Source organism: Octopus sinensis, linkage group LG12, assembly GCF_006345805.1.
Source record: "Octopus sinensis linkage group LG12, ASM634580v1, whole genome shotgun sequence".
NCBI lineage: Eukaryota > Metazoa > Mollusca > Cephalopoda > Octopoda > Octopodidae > Octopus > Octopus sinensis.
In genome coordinates, this window is record NC_043008.1 from 76,992,205 (window position 1) to 77,005,105 (window position 12,901).

The 12,901-nt window shown below is 35.9% G+C and overlaps 1 long non-coding RNA gene across 1 annotated transcript in view; it reads right to left on the minus strand.

Annotated features, from left to right (window-relative positions):
- The window catches only part of LOC118765671, a 207,359-nt gene extending 195,436 nt beyond the window's left edge, over positions 1 to 11,923 (minus strand). Inside the window, exon 1 of the long non-coding RNA XR_005001540.1 lies at positions 11,761 to 11,923. This is a non-coding gene — a long non-coding RNA (uncharacterized LOC118765671). The remainder of the gene's footprint in view (positions 1 to 11,760) is intronic.
- Positions 11,924 to 12,901: the final 978 nt, after the last annotated feature.

Sequence of the window (12,901 nt, forward strand, 5' to 3'; positions counted from 1 at the left end):
AATGGAAAGTGTGGAGACGTAGGTTCTATGTGCTGTTCATTCAAAGAGGTCTTGTAGTGTCAATGAAAATTTGAGAATGTATTGGTAGTATTAAATGGATAGAGGGAAGAGAAGAGATGTGTGTGTTAAAATGAAGAGAGAGGTCAAAGGAAAAGGTGAGAAAAGAACAAGAAATGAAAGAGGAAGAGAAAACGAAAACAAGAAGAGAGAGTGAAAATGTGTAAGAAAGTGAAAAAATGAGTGTTAGTTGGTGGTCACGATATTATGTGGGGATGGGAGAAGAGTAGGGGAGGGGTAGGAAGAGGTAAGAATGTAAGTAGTAAATATGTGTGAGGTAGAGTGATATGTTAGAATGGCATTAAGGGATGGGTACAAAAAATGTATAGGAGGGTTTTTTTTCTAGATTAGTAAACCACAAATTGGGAGGAAAGAATATTAAGAATGGTCAAGTTTCTATAAATAGACTTATGTTTTTATTCTACTGGCTAATGTGATAATGTGGGAAGAGGAATCAGAGAAAGAGAGAAAGAAAGAAGTGTATATCGATATATGCACGCACACACGTACATATGTACGTATGTACGTGTGCATTATTATATAGGCCTTGCGTACTTGTGCATTTAAACCCGTACGCATACATGCATGCACATACATATAGAAACGTACATATACATACATACATACATATACACACACACACACACACCCACACACACATATATATATATATATATATATGTATGTATTATGTATGTATGTATGTATATATACAGACGCACACACACGCATACCCATAAATACATGCATATACACATATACGTGCGCACATACACACGTATACATACACGTGTATACACACATACACGTACAATTAATATGATTAGAGACAATGAATTTTCTAAATATAAATTCCCCCTCCAAAAGCAACTTTCACATACAATAAAACGGATCACTTCATCACCTAAATTGCACGACTTCTCTGATAAAACGGTAAATATGTACCATATTACCATCGATGAATACAACAAATTCATCAAGAAGGAACTCTACAAGTCTTATAAACTGGCACCGACATCCGACCTTGACAACATCAACACCAACCATTGCAAGCTTATGAACAAATTACGCGTGGACGACCGCACAGAACTTTACTGCCCTACATCTCCACACTTCAACCTTAAAGAACATAAGAAGGACTTCTTAACTAAACCATCAATACGCCTCATATCCCTACCTGGGAAGAATAATCAAAAATATTCTAGATAAAATGATACCAATCATCAAAAAGAAATTGAACATCAATTTATTGGTACAGAGGCCAGTGAGAACAGGACAGTGAGAACAAAACAGTAAAAACAAACGGTGAGGGTTGTTAAGTCAAGACGATAGAAAAATTATGAACGCTAGGAAGACGAACTTATGAAGGAGACAATATAAGCACGTTGTTGTCTTTACGAAGGTAGTGGTCAGAAAGATAGATTCTCTTTCGTCACGTGTCAGCAACGAGAGAGTCGAGGAGGAGGAGTGAGAGAGAGGGAACGGTGAAGAGGAGAGGATAATATATATATATATATATGTTCTTGCGACCTGGGTCATTCTTACTTCCATGAAAATATTTTCTTCATACGTGGGACTGGCTGAGTAAGCATTTATAGCAACATTCTTTACATGATCACTTCCTTCGCTAGACATAACATTCAGGTCTCTCTCTCCCTCTCTCCCTCTCTCTCTCTCTCTCTCTCTCTCTCTCTCTCTCTCACTCAAATTACACAACGGATTATACAGTCTGCACTACACTTGTCTTTGGAAAACAGACCGGAATACATTTGATCATACACTCGTTGTATCGATGTCGATCCAAGGCCTAAGAACAACAGCACATACACATTATAGCTACTAACTCTCCTTTGTGCTTCTTCTATATCTTTTGTTGTGCCTCCTACTTCCACCTCTCTGAAACTTGCATCAGTCGGAAATTGAACCCTAATCTCGGATTTTAAACATCATTAAAAATTACAACTTCTCTAGGGTAGGTATAGTGAATTCAAAATTCATTCTAAGCCAATATTTGACTGGTTGTTTGTTTATAGACCTCAGAAAGCTGAAAGGCCAAGTCAACTGTGGCGTGATTTGAACGCGGAACTTACAGGAATGTAGCTATATACCGAAGGAAATTTTTTCTGATGTTTTAATAATTCAGCTTTCCATCGTCTACTGAGGTTTACATAATGATCCTAACACAGACAAAAGGTCACCTCTGAGGTTTTATGCATTTATAGCAGCTACATTGGTGTAGTGAATGACATGTACTGAATACCAATGCTGCTTGACACACACTGCATTGTGATATATGAACTAAGTTCATTTGAGACGAGAAGAGCTGTAACTTCATGAGTAAACAGACTCTATATCGGCTGCTGGAGCCATCGTAAAGGTCAAAACAGAATCAAGGAAGTAATTGGTGTCAAAAATCAATACCGGAGAAATAATCGGCCTAAAGTAAATATCGAACAACATTAAGACTGGATTAATTAAGTAATTCGGATTAGCACAAAGCCAGTAACGGTCAGTAAAAGTATATCTATTGATATAACATCACAGTTTCAACTCTTGGCTGTAGGTAATTACTACAATGTAATGTAGTTTCATTATGATATAGTTTCAGAGATCAAAACTTACTATCAACGGATCAAGCAGTAATGAGATAGTGCAGTGTTGAATAATTAACACATTTAACTCTCAACAGTCCTCTTCACCAACTAGTATAGTAGGCTACGTAGCTGCAAGTAACCACAATGGTATTACATTTCACCTAGCTGTAAAAAGATGCAGTGAACAGCAGCATCACACAGCTCAACGTAAAGTATAGTAGCCATCTCGTTCAGAGATTTATTATTGCTTGCAGACAGTTTTTCGAAATCAGCGGCGGAAGTTACTAGAAAAACCTATAAGTATTTGCAAACAGGTCTCCCTTTCATCGTAAACCGGTGACTGCCGTACGTCGAAGACAGGCAAATACCTAGAAACTGCAGTCCGTGCGTGTCACTTAGGTTTACGAGAGAGGGATGACCTGCCTTTGCAAATACCATAAGGTCACAGAAAGTGTGCCTAAAGCCAGCTGGAGACGATGATCTTCTGGGGCTAAAAACTACAGTAACACCCACCCTTACCCTTAGTGGTTAGCCATATTGAGATGGCTAGTATACTTTACGTTGTCGAGCAGTTACTGTTTACATCACGTTCAGAGATTTATTATTGCTATATATATAATAACTAATATAATATATATATAATATATATAATAAATAGTATAATATGTATAATAGTTAATATATAATATATATATATATAATAATAATATATAATATATATAATAAATAATATATATATAATAAATAATATAGTATATATATAATAAATAATATATAATATATAATAAATGATATATATATAATAATATATAATATATATATAATAATATATATATATATAATAATATATAATATATATATAATAATATATAATATATATATAATATAATATATATATATAATATATAATATATTATATATATATATATATATATATATATATATAAAATTAGAAAAAAAAAAAACACCTTTTATCAATTCAAAATGAACAATTAAATTACACCATCTAGAAATGTTACATATAATAGACATATTAAAATTAAAATAATAATAAAATATCAAAGATTAAGTAAATTGCAAAAAAATAATAATAATATATATAATAAATGTATATATATAATAAATAATATAGTATATATATAATAAATGATATTATATAATAATATATAATAATAATATAATATATAATATATATAATAAATGAATATATATAATAATAATATAATATATAATAAATAATATTTATATATAATATATATATATATATATATATATATATATATATATATATACACACACACACACACACACACACACACACACATTCATATATGGGAGCAGGACGTCACCAGTAGTGCAAATAACGTGAGGTACGTAAACAACGAGAACAAATGGAAAACAAGAGAAGTAATCACAGAGAAAGGACTCATCATCAGTTGGCTGTCTATCTACTCCTCATTTCGAGCATTCAACGACAATATAAGTCTTCAAAGACAATTGCTCCCATAAATTCTAAAATAAAATTTAGAATTTATGGTGGGTCAAAGTTGGGAACAGAACAATGACAGTAGCGACATACAAGGAAACTGAACGAAAACAAACATGGTGGGTCGTTAGACCAGAACGAGAGGAAAACAGTGAACGGTGGGAAAAACATTTTTTTGAAAAGAGAAAAGATAGAAGTGAGAGAGAAAATACGATATATATATATATATATATATATATAACATATAATTATACATACATACATACATACATACATACATACATACATACATACATACATACATACATACATACATATATGAACGACGGGCTTCTTTCATATCTTTTACATATCTTTTATCTTATACAGGTTTCAGCTAAAGGCTGGGGCAATGCTGGAGCACCGCCTTTCGGTGAATTTGAGTTTCCTCTATGTAATGTTTTTGGTGAAGTAGCAAGCTGGACGGAGATGCTCTTTTTTGTACCTCCTTCCACGTTGTGAGTTCATCTGGTATTTCAGATAGAAATTTGCCCAGGTGCCCTTTGAAGAATTCCACATCTACACCTCGCAAATCTCTGAGGTTATTTGGCAAAATGTAGAATTGTTGTGGACCCCTGAAACCCAAGTTGTTACAGTATTGGGTCTTTATTCGAGATGGAGAAGACGACATCTTTGGTATTATGGAGTACCGTTCCGTTTGATAGCGACATGGCTTTCAATTGGGAGTTAAACCTTCCAGAATGTTCTATATATGTATCACTGCATATTTTTCACGCCTTCCCTGTAGGGAGTAGTGCTTCAGTTCCTTTAGCGTCTCCCAGTAGTTCATCTGTTTCACCGAGTCAATATTCTATGTGTAGTGGTGCTGGATTGCCTCAAGTTCCGCCACCAGTTAGACGCTTTGCGGTGACCATAGTTGGGTGCTGTAATCCAGACAACTGAGGACGAAAGTTCTCCATAGAATTAGCATGATATCATTTTTCTGGTTTTGAATGATTTCAGAATCCCTCCAGCTACTCGCCTGTACAGTGATGCCATCTTGTTAACATGCATATTGAATGTTGCATCATTACTCATGTGGACTCTCAGGTCATGCACTGACTCTAAGTCTGTGATTACCTTACATCCTGGTTATGTGCATTCCGATTGTAGTCTGTTTGTGGGCTGATAGGGGTGTCAGAATTGAATTTCATGTTGTTTTTGTCAGCTTATTTGTATATTGCATGCAGATGTTTTGCAGTTTTAGTATGTCATCAAGGTCCTTGACCTCTTGTTATACCTTTGTATCATCAGCGTTGCTGATGAGAGTAGCTGACTGTATGGCTGAAGGTATATCTGGGAGAGCCAGTAATGGTCCCAACATAGTCCCTTGAGGGGCTCCGCTGCAGATTGATGTCTCTCCAGAGAGAGCACCACTGGCTGCAACTGCCTCACTTCTGACTTTTAGAAAGTCATGCAGACACTTTCCCTGTTTTCCGCCAAGGTCATGCGATTTGTGACATCATCTTATGTTCAACTTTGTCAAAGGCCTTAACAAATTCAAGATAAATTACATCCACATGTGAATGGTTAAGCTGCTGTTGCTCTACCTAGAAGTAATTCTGTAGTAGCTGTGTGAGGCAGCTTCTCCCTAGATGGAAGTCATGTTGTATGTTTATGAGCAAGTTATTTTCTTCCAGGAATATAACAGACTTTAATCAGATAACTTTCTGCAATATTTTCAGTTGATTAAATACATACAAAAATAGGTTTAATTCTGAATGCCCTATTTATTTTATGCTTTTATAACTACCCAGAATTAGTTTGTCTGGACTTGGATATAATATTAGTTTTTTCGGACTTAGAATTTCTAAAATTTTGACCAGTTAATGATTTTCTGTAAAACGGTAGACTTCTTCAATTTCATTTTCTATATTTCTAAAATTGTGATGTTCCTGATACCACTTTTTTTTTTTTTTTTCAGATATTCCAAATGTCCTTCTGTAAGACTTACAACGAAAGCGCATTTCTGACCCAAAGCTATATGTTGAAGCACTTTTCAACGCAAATTTTCAAATTTTCGTGTTTTTCTTTTTTCTCTTTCTGATCTTTTTATTTATTTTTTTCCAGATCAAACTTAATCATTCTATCGAACCACAACGGATCAATCACTATATAAATTTTAGAAAACTTTTGCCCATCAGATGTTATTACCTACTGGCAGCAGACACGACAGCAAGAATACCCTAAACCTATATCAAAGACCATCATTGAACTGCTTTCAATCAGTTTATCATAATTATCAGTTATCAGTCTTTTCTACAGTCCCGCACAACATACGCAAAGGGCAATGAAATAAAGAGGATAACTAGCAATTTTGAGACAATAACTAAATTACTTTTTAACCCAGCAATAATATTAATCGGGGCAAATCTATTTCGATTCGGTTCGTTTTTTTCGATTACTAAATTGTTTATTTAAAAAGGAAACGAAAACGAAATGAATCCAAAACGAAAAACAAAAGATGTTAAAAATAAGCACTAAAGTCTTTGGGAGAAGCAAGAGTTCCAGCTCAAGGTATTCCATTTTGGCGTTGGTAAGTTGATTAGAAGTTATTTGATTAAAAAAGGAACAAAAACGCAATAAATTACGTTAAAAAAATCAAGAGTGGCGAGACATGAAGTTATAAATTTATGAAAAAATCGTTGATGAAACTGAACTGAAAACGAATCGAATCAATGACGGTGTTGGATTACCAACAAAGAACTCATTTTATCTACCCATAAATTTATTTATAAATAAATGTTTTATGCGCCTAATCGGCACCTGCACATCTACTAAAATTTAAATACACCCTCAAATTGATATATGTTTGCATTCAGGAAAAAGAAAGAATAAAAAACAGAGCTTCTAATAGCCACATGTTCCTGACCCCTGGTCTTTGTAGAAGTCGTGGGTTTGTCTCAAAAAAAAAAAACAATAAACATATAAAATAAAGCAATTCAAATCTATGAAGTCCGGTATAGTTGTTTTATAGATGTGAGCCATCACTGATTAATATTCATTTGTTCAATGACCTACATTAACGAGGTTTCCTTTCAGAGAACACGTGTTGGCTTCCTATCGATTAACACTGGCGTTGTAGTTCCCAGGGCGATTAATGAATTTGTTTCAGTTGCAGTCAGCAACAAAGTCAGCTATAAATAACAATGAACAAACACTAAATTTAATGTCGTCACAGAACCAACTGTAAACGACAAATGCGACAGCTATTTGCAGGAGAAACACACACATACAAGTAAAAATAAATGCTTCTCTGTCAGCAGATCAAGTTTAAATTTAGCTTCGGCTTAGATAACTGATTGTATCTTAGAATGGATTTCACAGAACAATACCTATAGAGACGATCATTAATTTTTAGCTCAATAATAACGTTTGATTTTTGAACTTATTTGGTCTCATTTGAAGTTAAGTTTAGAAAAGATATAGCAAGGATAGGAGCAATAACTTTGAATATAATCAAGCTTTAGTCTGTAAGGTATAATCATTTTAGTATGTAAGAGTTAACCAATTTATAGTGATGGGGAGTTACCTCCCGGAGATGCAATAAAGTATTACATGCGCGCGCGCGTGTGTGTCTGTGTCTGTGTGCGTGTATGGTTGTGCGTGTGTGGTTGTGCGTGTTTGTGTATGTCCGTCCTTCGGCAATGAGGATTAAGTTGTTCTGTCGACTGAATTAAATTGCCCTAAATGGTTGAGTTTTTTACGGACACGTATACCCTTAACCTAATTCTCGTGCAGAATCAGCAGGATATAATGTCTGTCATGACTCTTCCTTCTGAATCAAAGGAACAATCCCTCGGCGTGCTTCATTACAGTTTCCGTCTACCCAGTTCACTCACACGATGTGCGTCAACCGGAGGCAATAGAAAATGACACAAGCTTGTCACGACTCGAAGTTGTGATTCGAAGCGAACTAACTTCATAAGCATTAGGCCGTACTGCACCTACTTATGTGCTCATACGTGTATGTATGTACGTTTGTATATGTGTGTGTATGTGTGTGTGTGTGTATGTGTGTGTGTGTGTGTCTGTGTCTGTGTGCGTGTGCGTGTTTGTGCGTGCGTGTGTAAAGTGTTTTGAAATAGGAAGTAGAAAGTTTACTATTCCATTGTAAGTTCGAATAATCCTGCTACATTTGATATCCGAATCTTGAAAGCTGTACATCAATAAACTTTGATTCCTCTGTTAGATTTTGCCTCGTGATTAAGTAGTGACCTTCCGCACTGATGTTTTTGGACAAAACAAATTCTGTGACAATAGGGTCTTGACTAAAACTTGACACAGCATAACTCACCGTCGCTGGTTGTTTATAAACACAGAGTGCTGCTGTTTAAAAGCCAAAACCGTGGGTTTTTTTAAACCCACAAGCTGGATAAATAGCTCGATGGATGGGTATGGGGGAGAACAAAAATAGTTGACAGTGATTTCCTTTTCTATCCTCGCCAGTTTGCAGGGAGTGGATTTTGTCGAATGAATTTACTTAAGTTTATGTATGGAGTTGTTTCTATTGACCCCAGAAGAATGACAAGGATTTGAACATTGAATATAGAAGAACAAAACTCACAACTACCAAAAAGTTATTCTGACCTTGTACTTATTTGAATTTGTTCAAAGTGACACACTGCGGACAGGGAAATACTTGAGAATATTTAATTCTGTTGAAAGAATAGCTGAGAAGATTCCCATACCCTATCAACTAGTTTCTTCTCATAAACCTGAATATTTCTATATTTTAGATTATATACCTTTATATAAATCTAAACTGGTGCAGACACGAGTTTTTTTGTGTAGAAATCTCTGGTGTTTTTTTTTTTTACATCATTATGGTCCACATAAGACTTGTTGTGCACATGTTTGGAAGTTAAAGTGATTTTTTCTCATAGACACATGAACACGGGATTACAAAAAGCTGGTTTTACTGACATGTGCAAAAAAAAATCATAACAGATGAAGACATGTGACCGGGAATACGACTGTGGATGTCTTCCTTTTGTTCTCTAAAAATTTAGTCCACTTTCAGAGAGAGAGAGAGAGAGTCGTACTGTGTGTGTGCGCAGGAAAGTGAATGATAGGATGTTTGTACATTGTGTTGAACAATATTTTAGAGTGTTACTGATAAATGATATTGATGTGAAAACAATATATGCCAAATGGTGTGTCACTTTCCTTGTCGTATCAACTAAAAAGTAAGATCCTGCTGGAAAGGAGATACCTGTCGCATAGCATGTTTCGGTAAAGATGGATGAACGTAGAGAGAAAGTTAGGAATGGATGGAGCCGGCTAAGCTCAGCCACCCTAAACGGAAAAAAGGAAACGTTGGTCAATGGTGGTGGGCTTATGAGCCCAGGTAAATTACATTTTTAAACATCGTTACTTGTAACAATCAAAATTTTTTAACGAATATAAAAAAAGTGGGGGGATGCTCTCTTAAATGTTTTGTCTGTCTTTGTATTGCCCCCCCCCCTGCGTTGGGCCCTTAGTTGCCAAATAAAGAAATTAGAGTGTCGTATGCGCAGTCATAGTGTACAGGTCGTAGGAATTATTGAAGAGATATATTGTGGAGTGCTTGTTGAAGATGCACTGTTGGAGAGTAATAAGAGAACATCAAGAACGTTTGATATTATAACAGTTTAGATGTAACATGACGACAAGAAGTCGTACGTCATATCAGTGGCGACGAGGATACCTCCCACTGTATAATGGTGTCGTTATAACAGTGGTAACAAGGTAGGAGTGTCGAAATGGAAGAACTACTAACTTCCATCGTGAAGCAACAACAACAGTTGCAGCAGCAGCAAGAATACCGTGAACACCAACAACAACAGCGTTGATAGAGTTATTGCTACAATCCAAAAACCCAGCGGCGTCGTATTCGGCGGATGGAGTGACCAACTCCATTTAAGAATTCCTGTATAATCCCGAAGATGAGATTACATTTTCTTCATACTATAGAAGGTTAAAACAAACAAGGCTCAAACCGTGTTATGGTTGTGGCAAGTTGCACTTCAAAAGGGACTGCCCCTTTAGGAACAAAGAATGTTTTGCTTGTGCCAAAACGGGGCATAAACAGCCGCAGTGTTGGGCGAAAAAGGAAAGGTCGAACGGAAAAACAAAGTGTTTTCAATGAAAACAGATAGTAAAGTGAAAAAAATTGTGTCGGTAAAAATTAATAATATAAAATACAAGTATACAACTAGACACAGGGAGCGATATCTCAATAATAAATACTTATTTCTTTACTACCCACGAGGGGCTAAACACAGAGAGGTCAAACAAGGACAGACAAACGGATCAAGTCGATTATATCAACCCCAGTGCGTAACTGGTACTTAATTTAATCGACCCCGAAAGGACGAAAGGCAAAGTCGACCTCGGCGGAATTTGAACTCAGAACGTAGTGGCAGACGAAATACCTATTTCTTTACTACCCACAAGGGACTAAACACAGAGGGGACAAACAAGGACAGACAAAAGGATTAAGTCGATTACATCGACCCCAGTGCGTAACTGGTACTTTATTTATCGACCCCGAAAGGATGAAAGGCAAAGTCGACCTCGGCGGAATTTGAACTCACAACGACACGCAGACGAAATACGGTTACGCATTTCGCCCGGCGTGCTAACGTTTCTGCCAGCTCGCCGCCATATCAATAATAAATACTGAAACTTAGAAGAAAATGGGAAGACTACGTTCAAGAAGACAAAGCAAATAGCTCGTGGAGTCTCTGGACAGCAAGTTCGATTCCTGGGTGAATTGATGCCAGATGTAACATTTCATGGGAAGACGTTCAAAGCGAAGGTCTACATATCAGAAAATACCATTAATCTGCTTGGTACAGATTGGATGGTAACATTTTCTGTAATAACGTGAATGCGTCGCACGCCAGTTCGAACAATGCATCTGAGAAGTTAAAAATGAGATTTTTAAAAATATATCTTCCTGTTTTTCAGAATAACTTGGTAGATGTACAAAAATAAAATTGAAATTCCAACTAAAATAAAATACTGTTCCGGTTTTTAAACCAAAGAGAGCTGTGTCTTGTGCGGCACTGAATCAAGAAGAAAAAGAATTGAAAAGTTTTGAGAATATTGGTGTAATACAAAAATTAGACTATTTGGAATAGGCTGCACCAACTGTGTACATAAAAAAAAGAAAAACAAAATAAGGGTCTGCGCTGATTTTTCCATGGGATTTAATGAATGTCTGAAAACTTATAACTATCCGTTACCAAGTCTAGAGGAGATTTTTGCCAAGCTTAATGGAAGCAAACGCTTTCTAAATTAGATTTATCGGAAGCTGCAAGTTGACGAAGAATGTTCCAAGCTGTTGAGGATAAACACGCACAAAGGGTTATACAAGTTTAAACGACTTCCTTTCAGAATAAGAGTCGCACCTGCAATTTTTTAGCCGGTTGTTGATACAATGGTAGCAGAGTGTGAATTCGAAATTCCATATCTGGATTATATATCAATTAAAAGTGAATTTCGTGATCAGCATATTGAGCACGTAAAGTATGTTTTTGAAAAAATAAGAGAATACGGTTTCACACTGAGTGAGGGAAAATATGAACATTTTCTTACCTGAAATTAAGTATTTAGGACAAATTATCGACAGGAATGGACGACGACCGGACCCGTCGAGGGCTGACGCAATTAAAGATATGCCTCATCTGACTAACTTATCAACCTTACAAGCTTTTCTAAGGCTTGCGAATTATTATCAAATATATATTCCAAGAATGCATGAGCTAAGATCACCTTTAAAAAAAAGATGTGAAATGGTGTTAGACTGACGAATGCCAAAAAGCATTCGAAGAGATTAAAAAGATGTTAACGTCAGAGCTATCTCTAGCACATTTTGATCCGAAAGCTAGCGAGTCTGTGATCGGAGCAGTAATCTTACATAAGTTGGAAAATGGTAACGTAAAACTGATCGCACACGCGTCACGTGCATTACTATCGGCGGAAATGAATTATAGCCAAATAGAAAAAGAGGCACTAGCCATTATGTTTGCTATGAAAAAATTTCATAAATTCCTGTACGGCAAAAGTTTATCTTGCAGACAGATCACCGCCCACTATTAACAATATATGGATCAAAAAAAGGTGTCCCTACACATATAACCAATCGATCACAGAACTGGGGGACTACCTTATTAAATTATGATTTCAAAATAGAATTATGGTCTTCGAAGAAATTGGGACATGGGGACAGGTTGTCGAGATTGATCCCGAAGTATAAAAAACTGCCTGAAGATACAGTAATAACAGCGTTAAAATCAGAAATTGAATTGAAAAATATTCCCTGTAATGTAGTGCTGGAACTACCAGTCACATAAGAAGAGATAAAAAGTAAAGGAGAAAAAGATGCATTTATTAACAAAATGAAAATATAAAATAATGAATGAGACAAATACAAAAAATTATGTCGCTGAACGTAACACAGGTTCGAAATACTATTCGATGTGACAATGTGCTGGTGTACGCTCAGAGGGTTGTGATACCTGTTGTACTATAATATACAATACTAAAAGAATTTCATGTAGGACATCCTGAAATTGCTTGGATGAAGGCCATCTTGAGGAGTTATAGCTATTGGCCTAGTATGGATAAAGATGTCGAGAATTTGGTGGAAGCATGCAGGAGATCCGCCCTGGCAGCAAAGGCACATCCAGTAGAGATTCAAACGTGGCCAAAGACAGATATACCGTGGTCTAGACTA